The following is an 11,542-nucleotide window of genomic DNA, read 5'->3' on the forward strand; positions in this document are numbered from 1 at the left end:
TGAGTTCCAATTTTAGAGAATAATTCAATAATTCAATTAAATCGCTTTTCTAATTTCAAGTTCTAAATTTAGAAAAAGAAATAATATCTCAAGTTTGATTTCTCTCTTAATTCAATTCTTTTTTTGATTTTTGTTTTGTTTCAATTCAACTCTTTGTAATAAATTAATTCATCTTTTGTAATAAATTAATTCTTTTCACATGATTGAATGGCAAGTTTATTAATTTAATTAAATATGCAAGGATATTTAATAAATTAAAATGGGATAATTGATCAAAATGATATTCTTGGAAATGATTTGATTAATTAAATCAATATTTAATTAATGTTGAGTAGTTGATTTGCCATTTGATTTTTGATAATTAAAGAATTAATAATGTGCTCAAGATTAATTTAATTGCCTTTGGTTAGGACCTTGGTGATGTTGTTGAGATTAGGGGCCCATGGTTTAGATGACCAAATTTAGGGTATTAAATTTGCCCCTCTTTGAATTAAATGTGCGAGCAGCGCTTTGATTCAAAGAATGTGTGATGTCTAGGAGATGCTAGTTTTGAACTTGATTGATCATGAACTAGATAAAAAGCAAGGTGTTTAGCTTGATTCGAAGTGACAAAGCTAAATGAGGTCTGATTAAAGTGATACCGATCCCAAACTTGATTGAACTAAGGAACGATACAAAACAAAGATACTAAACTTGAACTTGATTGATCAAGAAGTGGATCTTACTGATCTAGAACTTGATTGAACTTAGATATAGTGAGTGATGATAAAAATTGATCTTGAACTTGATTGATCAAGACACAGTGAGCGAAGAATGAACTGTTCAGCTTGATCAAGAAACAAATACTGAACACCTGCTTAGATTTAGCGTGATCAAAGAAACTCTTTAAACTTTTGATTGAGTTTAAACGAATAATCAATTTGATTTGAAGTGATAAAACTGATTAATGTTAAGAGATTAATTTAGATGAAAGACAAATATTAGATTGATTTGAAGCGATAAAACTGATATGCCCCTTAGCGATTGATTGATTCAGATGATCGACAGATCTCGACTTGATGTGAAGAAATGAAGCTGAGATGCCCCTTAGCAATAAGGATTGGTTTTCTTTAATTGAAAAGATTTTGCTCGACTTTTGAAAAAAATTATCAACTTGTGAGATGTGAAGTCATAAGGTCGTGAGTATGCCCCCTCGGGAGCAAAATCGAAAGATAGTGAGGGATTTCTTATAGGCAATTATGTGACAAAAAATAACTTATTTGAGCACAAAATGATCATAAGAATTTTTTTTGAAACTTTCAGCGATGATTGATAAGAATTTGAGCATAGAGTTGATTGTAATGTTGATGTGTAGAATGAAATTGAATTAAGATTTAGTGTTTGAAATTGAGCACAATTTGAAGAAAGAATGAGCATTTGATCTTGAATTTCGATTTCGATCCTGAAAATGGAATTAGAGCAGGCATATTAGCTAAGGGTACAATTTTCATGACCATTGAAGCAAGTTGAAAAATTAGGTTTTAGGCTATATATAGGACAAAAGTGTCATTTTCAATTATTTTAACCCTCCAAGTTTGAAAATTCAAAAATCCTTCTATGAAGAAAAATGGTGGTCCCTACTTGTCAGCATCGATTTGAGTGCCAGAGATGTCACAATCAACCCTGAAACTATGAGCCAGTGGTAAGTGATCGATCTTTAGCCTCGTCATGTTTCCAATTTTGAATTTTTTTGTTTATTTTTCACATTTTTCATGGGTTTTGGGTCTGGTGTCGCAGTTTATCGTGCGAGACAAGATCCTATCTCGTACGAGAAATTGACAAATTATCTTTTATCGTTTAAGACCATTAGATTTGTCATACGGAAGTAACCCTTGTGTTGTATGACAGGTCGGTTAGGAGACCATTTTGTCATGCGAAGTCCAATAAAGTGTCGTTTGAGGTTGTTTTCTCATACGAGAGCCATTCTTGACTCGTACGAGATTTTGTTTAACTGTGTTTTGTCATTCAAAAAACAGTGACCATTTTTGAAAGTGTAAACATGAAATTTTGGTTTTGCATTTGACTTATTTGGATTTGCGTGATGTTTAACTTCTCTTGTAGGCTCATGTGGAATGTTTTCTGATGATCATTGTTGGGTTTTTGTGCAGGTGTGCTTACCTCCTGTGCTCTTCAGATGTGTATATCCTCCCACTATGGCTTTGGTTCGTGATTTGTTTGAGGTCGAGTAGGCTTATATTGATATGTGTGGCTTTACTCACCTGATGAGGTTACCTAATATTAGTGTGAACCACAGGATGCTGAAAGCATTGGTAGAGTGATTTCATTCAGAGCATAATACCTTTCATTTGCCAATTGGGGAGTTGACTATCACTCCTGAGGATGTGTATAGGATCCTTCATATCCCTTTTGCTATGGATAAGGTGGATTATGATATTGCATTGTTACCTGGACTACAGGCTCTTAGGAATGTATTCGGGGATCCTGATATCTTGACTCATTCTAGGAGTTGGGATATATTGATGGGTAGGTACAGTGAGGAGTATCCACTGGCATGTGTCCTAGCAGGTTTCATTGGTTGCTTCTTGATGCCAGACAGAGGGCAACAAGGTTTTCAGAGTGGATGGGGCCATATGCTAGAGAGGTTGATAGAGACCCCTCAAAGACTTGGCTGGGGCTCTTTCTTATTGGCTCACATGTATCAGGAGATGCATGAGATTGTCTATAGAGATGGGCAGAGCATAGCTGCAAGGGTTTACATTTTATAGGTGTGGGCTTGGGAGCACCTTCTCGTTTGTCAGCCAATAGTCGATGATAGTAGAGAGCTAGGCAGCCTATTATCTACAGGTATACTGGATATATTACATAGCCCCATCTGGGCAAGACAGACTTCTGGTGATGACAGCTGGATGATATGATAGCTGTTATATGGAGACCGTACAGGGGGTTGGAGTCATGGGATGACTGGTAGGCAGTGCAGAGAGGTCTTTTTGTTACACGCCCATTGATTGGGAGATCGCAAATTTTTGTGGAGCGATTCATCATTTCACAAGTGATGAGGTAGTACGGCCGACCACAGGGGTTCTCTCAGGAGTATACAACATATGCTTGATACGTTGATGAGGAGAGACAGGGATGGTCACCTAGGCTATCCTATGCTTTAGCGATGTAGGAGCTGATAGGTTTACACTAGCTGAGGTGGGATTACCTAGAGGATATAGCAGATACAGGGGTATTGCCCCAATACAGGGATTACTTTTAGCAGCATCCATTCCCTCAGTTTATGGATCCTGGAGAGCATGCTCCTCATATTGAGGATGTGGAGGATGATGCCCCGCATCGGCACAAGGATAGGCACAGAGACAGTGCCATAGGCAGGGACAGGGCCATAGGCAGGGACATGGCCAGAGACTAGATGCTCCACAATGGGCTGGTGGTGATCCTGGTGCTAGCAGCAGTGGAGTGTGAGTTGATGTTGGATAGTAGAGGGGTGAGGGTGGATCCCTTGGGAGAGTAGGCATGAGGATGGGTGGTGGAGAGGAGGAGCGAGCAGCTCCGAGGTAGGTCCGACAGTTGCAGGATGAGTAGGGTGGAGCCACAGGTGGAGATGGTGGCAGAGAGCCTATGAGAGAGTAGGGGGCTGACATGGGTCAGACAATGAGAGCACGCCTTACAAAGCTGTAGTCATAGTTGAAAGTGGCTCAGACTCAACTGGTGGAGCGAGACCGACAGCTAGTCGAGGTTAGGGCAGAGCGTGATCGCTAGATCACAGCATTGAGAGCCAAGTCAAGAGCAGAGATAGAGTCTCTTCGACAGGAGGTGCTACTCCAGAGTAGTAGGGCTACATATTATGTGGCGGCATATAGTGTCGCAGTTCCTGTTGCACAACAGGTGCAACCCTATTCATAGTATATGGCTAGATCAGAGGGAGCACGAGCACCGCGCCAGGATCCCGGGCATCAGGCTCCTCCTCCTCCACCAGACGATGAGGGAGAGGGTGCCAGCTAGATGATTCCTTTTGTAGCTAGGATATTTTTTGTAGACACACCCATTTTTTTGTAGCCGATATGATTCTTGCTCCGATGGGAGTTTGTACATGTCATTGGACATCATTTTGTACTCTTAGACTTGAGATGATATATATATATATATATGAGATCTGATTTGACTTCATTATACTTGTGTCAATTTGATTATGAGATGTTTCTATATGCTTTATTCTATATGTATGTATTTCTTTCAGCATGAATGTATGTATTGAAAATGATAATGAATGTCTATGTTTTTGTTTCTTTTCATATGCAAATAAATGAATGAAAATGAGTAGTGCAATTTTTTTTTGTTTTTTTTCTATGCAATAAGATGAATGCAAATGATTAATAATAAAATGAATGAATGAATCTATATGAAATGTTATGTATGTAGCTAAACATCTCAAAACACAAGTACTCGATCGAAGAAATAATGATAAAAAAGACCACCTAGCATAAGAAATGATGATGCTCTCAGCTCTCACTCATAAGATAAGGAGATTATTACTATACCAAAATCACTCTAGATTCACAAAAATGTAGAATGAAATGCAAAATGATATGCGAAATGCAACCTAAACCTAGTCTTTGGTTTTAAAATACTTAAGATTCATCACTGAGCATAACGAACACAACAGGAAGGTTAGAGTTCCTTTCTTTTTCAATGTGCAAAATTAGTTATCTTGTCCGCAATGACCCTTTTTTTGTTCATATCCTTGGATAGATTTTGTAGGGACCCGAATTGCATCATAAAGAAATTCCCTCAAAACAGACAAAGAAATGATATGGACCTCCCTATAGCATACAAATAAGCGGAGTTGAGGTATGTGAGGTGATTGCACCTTAATGTGAAGGCTCTTATCACAGACACCCAGCTAATTTATATGTTTCCAGATCATTGGGATCATTCCTACAAGCAAAAAACAAAGAAAATATTATGCCCCCAATCCTTGCTCCTCTTAGTCACAATAGACTTCCTCGAGTTACTTAAAGGGACATTAATTGAAAATCAATATAAAAGACAACATACAAAGAAAATTTTCATTCATAGCCCAAACTGTTTAGTAATTGTTTTCCATTATGTTGTTTTGCTTGTGAACTCAGTGATAAAAACTCTGTAGTAGTCAAGAGACAGGTAACTGACTTGGAGTGGATGACATGGTTTCACTGACGGAATAATGACTTGGTTGACATTGCTTAGGATATGTAATGTGCTCTGTCGAGTAACCTAAGACTAGGACATTGATCAGTTTCAAGTCATGAGGGTTCCAACGAACCAGGATGTCACAAAAGTGACTAAAAATATGTACAAGCGAAAGCAAATGATACTTGAAAGCGGGAAATGCCAACGTTGCGTTGATAGATGGAGCGCTTGAGTACAAGAGGCGCCTGTTTGCTAGGTTTTCACCTGCTTGGCGGAGATTCAAAATTTTTTTTTACCAAGGTGCCTGTTTGCCAGGTTTTCATTAGGGCAATTTTTTCTTTTTTTAATTTTTTTTTATATTTTTATTTTTTTTGGTTTCTTTAGGACTTTTTCTGATTTTTAGGATTTTTTTCAGAACTTTTTCCAACTGTACAAGTTTGTTGGAGCAGAGAGTGCTAAGTGAAGAATTTCTTCAAGTGGATGGTGTTAATTGGTCCACGGAGCTATTCTCCTTCCAAGTTTGAGAGTTGATAGGCACTAGAGCTGAATGTTGTAGTAACAATGTAGGGACCTAGCCAGTTGGGTTCAAACTTCCCTTTATTGTCGCAAAATTGTTGATTTTTTGGATTTTCTCTCAGAACTAGGTCACCAACTTGAAATTCTCTTTGTCAAACTTTCTTGTTATACCCCCTGGACATTTTCTTCTGATACACTCTGAGATGATCAAACGCCACTTGCCGATGCTCATCCAGCAATTCGAGTTCTTGCAATCTAGATATTCTATGATCTTCATCAGTAACAAGACCTTGCAATGAAACTCTTAGAGATGGTATTTCTACTTCAATAGGTAATACTGCTTCGGACCCGTACACCAAAGAAAAAGGTGTAGCCCCAGTAGGTGTTCTGATACTCGTTCTATAAGCCCATAGTGCAGGATTGAGCTGCAGATGCCAATCCTTCCCAGACTTGTTCATTGTTCTGTGCAAGATAGTCAGTAGGTTTTTGTTAGACACCTCAGCTTGTCCATTACCTTGAGGGTAATATACTGATGACCAGTGTTGCTTTATTTTGAATTTCTCACAAAGCTCATCCAGATCTTTATTTTTGAATTGTCCTCCATTATTAGTCACGATGGACGAAGGTATCCCATACCTAAAAATTATATAGTTTAGGATGAATAAGGCGACTTGTTTACTAGTTGCCTTGGTGAGCGGAACTACCTCTACCCACTTGGTGAAATACTCAATGATAGTTATGATGAATTTATGTCCGTTGGATGAAGCTGGATATATCTGACCAATGAGATCAAAGGCCCATTGCTGAAAAGGCCAGTGTGTTATAAATGGTATGAGGTCCCTTGCCGAGGCATATATGAGATTTCCATGAAGCTGACATTTCTCGCAAGTCTTAGTAAATTTTATGGCATCTTTTTCCATATCTGGCCAGTAGTAGCCAACCCGTAATAGTTTTCAAGCTAAAGTAAAACCATTCGAATGAGATCCACAAATACCTTCATGGACTTTTGATAATGCTTGTTTAGATTCTTCAGTTTCTAGACATCTAAGCAAAGTATCGTCCAAACCTTGTCTAAATAAATCGTTAGCTATGATAACGTACCACGAAGCATTTCGAGTTAGGTTTCTTTTCTCATTACGAGTAAGGTTTTTAGGGATAATTTGATCACATAGATAGGAATAGATGTGGCTATAGTGGGATGAGTCATGCCCAATAATAGAACATACTATTTGGGTCTGAGGAGAATCATAAGTAGGGTAATATAACTCTTCCACTAGGAAATCAAAATGAAAATTGGACTCTTGTAGCTCAGGTATAGATGCCAAGGTAGCCATAGCATCTGCTGCTCTATTCGTTGATCTAGGAATTTGTTGGAATGATGCAAAAGCAAAATACTTCTTGAAATCATCTACCATCCTCTTGTAAGGCATCAACTTCTCATCTCAAGTCCGGTATGTATCATTGATTTGATTGACTACTAGCTGAGAATCTCCATAAATATGCAATTCAACAACCTTCCAATGGCTAGTTTTATTCCATTCACCAAAGCTTCATATTCTGCAATGTTGTTTGTGCAAGGGAATAAAATCTTATAAGACTTTGGAATTGAGTACTTCTGAGGAGTAATGAATAGTATGCCAGCACCTGAACCATTTTGAGTAAAGGAACCATCAAATAACATCTTCCCGGGTTGTTGAGTAAGATGCATTATTGATTCATCTGGGAACTCAATGTGTAGTGGTTGAGTATCCTCAAGTGGAGCTTCAGCAAGTTGATTAGAAATTACCTATCCTTTTATGGCTTTGCATTCCACATATTCAATGTCAAACTCTGTAAGGATCATTACCCACTTTGCCAATCGTTCGGTGAGTGTTTCTTTATTAACAAGATACTTAAGTGGATCAATTTTGCCCACCAACTTGACTAAATGTGCGAGCATATAGTGCCTCATTTCTATGATGCAAAGACTAATGCCAAGCATGCTTTTTCTATTATACTGTAGCTCATTTCATAAGACACCAATGTCCTGCTGATGTAATAAATAGCTCTTTCCTTTTTGTTGTCATCCTATTGTGCCAGAAGTGCCCCCAGTGATGAATCAGTTGCTGATATATATAAGATTACTGGCTCACCTTGAATAGGTGGCATCAATATCGATGGATTAGATAGGTACTCTTTTATCTACTGAAGATGTTGTTCACACTGCTGATCCCAGTTGTATATTATTCCTTTTCTCAATACTTTTGTAAAAGGTTGAGCCTTGTCTACTAGTTGAGAAATGAATCTTCTAATGGATTGGAGACATCCTTGTAGACTTCTCATTTGACTGATGTTCTTTGGAGGTGGAATTTCCATTATAGCTTGGACCTTCTCAGGATCAACCTCGATGCCCTTCTTTGAAATGATGTAGCCAAGTAGTTTACCAGATGTCACTCCGAATGCACACTTCTTTGTATTTAATCAGAGCTTGAACTTTTCCATTCTGTCAAGTATAAGACCTAACTCTTGAATATGCGTTGATCTTTTCCTAGTATTCACTAAGGTGTTATCAACACAATCTTCCATTTTCTTATGCATCATGTCATGAAAGATAGTTGTAACTGCTCTTTGATAGGTCACCCCTGCATTCTTTAACCCAAATGGCATAATGTTCCAGCAAAAGGTTCCCCATGCATAGGTGAACGTTGTCTTTTCTTGATCTCCAAGAGTGATTTTAATCTGATTGTAGCCAGAAAATCCATCCATTAGTGAGTACATCTCATACCCAGCTATCATGTCGACTATCATATCAATATTTGGCAATGGAAAGTCATCTTTTGGACATGCTGTATTAAGATCTCTAAAATCTGTACAAACTCTGATAGATTTATCTGCCTTCGACATAGGTACTATGTTGGAAATCCATTTAGCATAATCTATTGCTCTGATAAATCTAGCTTTAAGTAGTTTCTCTAGTTCAGCTTTGACCAATAGTGCGACATGCGGGTGCATCTTACGGAGTTTTTGTTTAACTAGTTTTACTCTTGGTGTGATTGAGAGATGGTGCATAATGAGATCAGGATCCAAGCCTGGCATATCAGAGTATGTCCATGTAAAATTTATTTTCTTCTCTAAGAATAGCTGAGTGAAATCCTTCAATTCCTCTACCGATATTGATTGAGCTATGTGAATAATTTGAGGTGTCTCTTGATTCCCAATATTCACTGGCTGAGTTGGCTTGATCAATATGGAAGACTGCTCCTAAAAATGACTGGGTAGTATACCAAGTATCTCACCTTCAGGCGCCTCAGAGAGGTTTTCACCTTTAGGTACATCCTTTATTTTATCTTTTTTAGATTCTGACACTGCCACTGTATGGTTTTCACCATCAGATCTTTTATTTTTATTTTTCTTGGTTTTACGACTAAGATACTTGATATCCTCTTCAGTCATATTTTCACTCTGTTCACTGGTGGAAGAGTTCATAGGTTTGACTGCATTGAGATAATAGGATAATGTATAGTCATTGGAAAAAGTAGGTATATCCATGGGTTGATTCTGTAAAGTACAGTCAATCAATTCAGGATGTATTAAGGACAAATTTTGGATAGGTTCAAGAGTGTTCACGGTATTGTTATCACAACTACGGATCAAAAAGTCAAGTTCCAGAATGATACCTTACATAAGTGTCTTGAGACCAGGAAGAGTCAGATCATGATTATTAAAGTTCACATTAATATTTAGTCGATTTAATCCAATAGACATACTTGTAATGTCGTTTACTACACCAGACTAGACGTCATGTCGTGGTTTAACAACAATAAGACTAGTAGGCAACTTTTCATTGTTTGTATCAGATGATTCAAAATTTGAGGATGAGTGGGTATCATCATGAACAAGGCTGTTATCAGAGTCCTCAGAAGCATCGGAGTTATCAGATGGAGTTTCCAAGTCTCTTTTAGGTGATTTAGTAAGCATATGTATGGTATCAATACTAACATCTCTAATGCTACAAATTCCTTCATATTGTAGTTCATTTGTCATTTGTATCTAACACACTTGTTGACATGATCTCATTGTTTCTGTGATTTTTTGTCGTCTACTCCATTCAGCTTCTTATGGATTGATAAATGGTTCTTGTTCTGCAGCTTCTAACTCTTCCTCTGTAGTGATATAACTGATTTGTTTTGTTTTAGGATAAGGACACATAGATGAGGAGCTTTCTGGTATTGTTCCTTCTTTCAATGCTTGTTCATAATTTTCTTGCCTCTTTTGTCTTATTTCTTTTATTTCCCTCTCTAGTTTTATGCGCATCAACTCTTGAGTATCATCTATGAGACCACTAGATTCTTCTGGAGTTTTTGTAGTGGATGTGTCTGAAAGATAGTTAGGACCCCATTCATACTCGTTTGAATCAGTCTCTGAATCATCTACTTGTTGCCTGCCAGTATATGTGACTGGAACTTTTAATGGTTTTAAAAATTCTTTGATTCTCACAACTTCATCTCTTATATCCTCAAGAACCTCAACTTCTTGTATTATTGTAGCTGATACCGTCGAAGCTTGAGCACTGACTATTTCTTCTTTCTTGACCATTGATTCCTCTTTCTCTTTTCTACACTCTACTTTTGTTTGTTTAGTGTCTACTTCATATAATGTTAAAGATGATATCTTTTTCAAGCCTTTAGACTTAGAAACATGTTTTTGTTCTGATGTCCTTTTAGGATTGTATCCCAGTCCAGCCTTATCATGTGTGGATTTGGTTTGTAGCTGAATTGGTTCAGTAATACCTTCTTTTTGTTTGCCCAAAGGACCAGTACCTGAGTACCCCATGTGCTGAATCATTTTGTAACCATGACCATATTGGTTTGAAGAAATCTCACAATGTCATACCTCCTCATTTGGACTATCTTCCTTAAAGAGCTAGTTAAGCACAACATCCTCTTCTATTTCATCCGCCAAGGAGGTAGAAGACTATATGAAGAGACCATCATATATAGTATTCAGAGCTGAAGTTTGTGTTCTCATAGCCTCTGATGGCTTGCCCAAATGTTTTGGCGATGGAGAGAGAGAAACTAATGATAGTACCAGTTCTATCTTGTAGCCATCCATGCTAGTATCTATAATCTTCAATCTCTTTTCTAAGTCTTTTGTCAATGTTTCTGGATCTTCATTTGGAGAGGCTGCCCTATTATGAGGCACAAAAGTATTTGCACCTTTTGTCAATGAATTATAGATGACATTTGTATCAGCAAGAATATTGACTTCAGCTCCATTATAAGGAAACTTTAAGCATTGGTGATATGTTGATGGTACTGCCTTCATTTCATGAATCCATGGCTTGCCCAGTAATATATTGTATGACAATGGAATATCGAGAACCTAGAAAAGGACATCTCTCTCTATCGGTCCCACTCTGATTGGTAATGATACCAAACCTTTGGAGGTCCTCTCTTCTTCATCATAGGCTTTAATTGTTATTTTCTTGCCTGGATCAATGACATTTTCAGAGAATCCTAGTTGTGTAAGCATATGATAAGTATAGATATTCAACCCCGCACCTCCATCTATCAAAACATGTTTAACTCTATGTTTGTGGATCATGGTTTCAATATGCAATGGCTGGTTATGTGGATGATTTAATGAATTGTCATCTTCCTCAGAGAAGGTCAAATAGTGAGGTGAAGTTAGATGACCCACCATAGACTGAAACCGATCAATGTCTAAATCTTTTGGAATGTTGGTAGTGAGCAATGTTTTATCTAGGATTTCCTTGTGAGTAGATGAGAGCTGTACCAATTCAAAAATTGAAATTTGAGCATTTGTCCTTTTCAACTGTTCAACCATGTTGTATCCAGAGGATGATGATGAGGTT

This window comes from Cryptomeria japonica, chromosome 2, assembly GCF_030272615.1.
Source record: "Cryptomeria japonica chromosome 2, Sugi_1.0, whole genome shotgun sequence".
Lineage (NCBI taxonomy): Eukaryota > Viridiplantae > Streptophyta > Pinopsida > Cupressales > Cupressaceae > Cryptomeria > Cryptomeria japonica.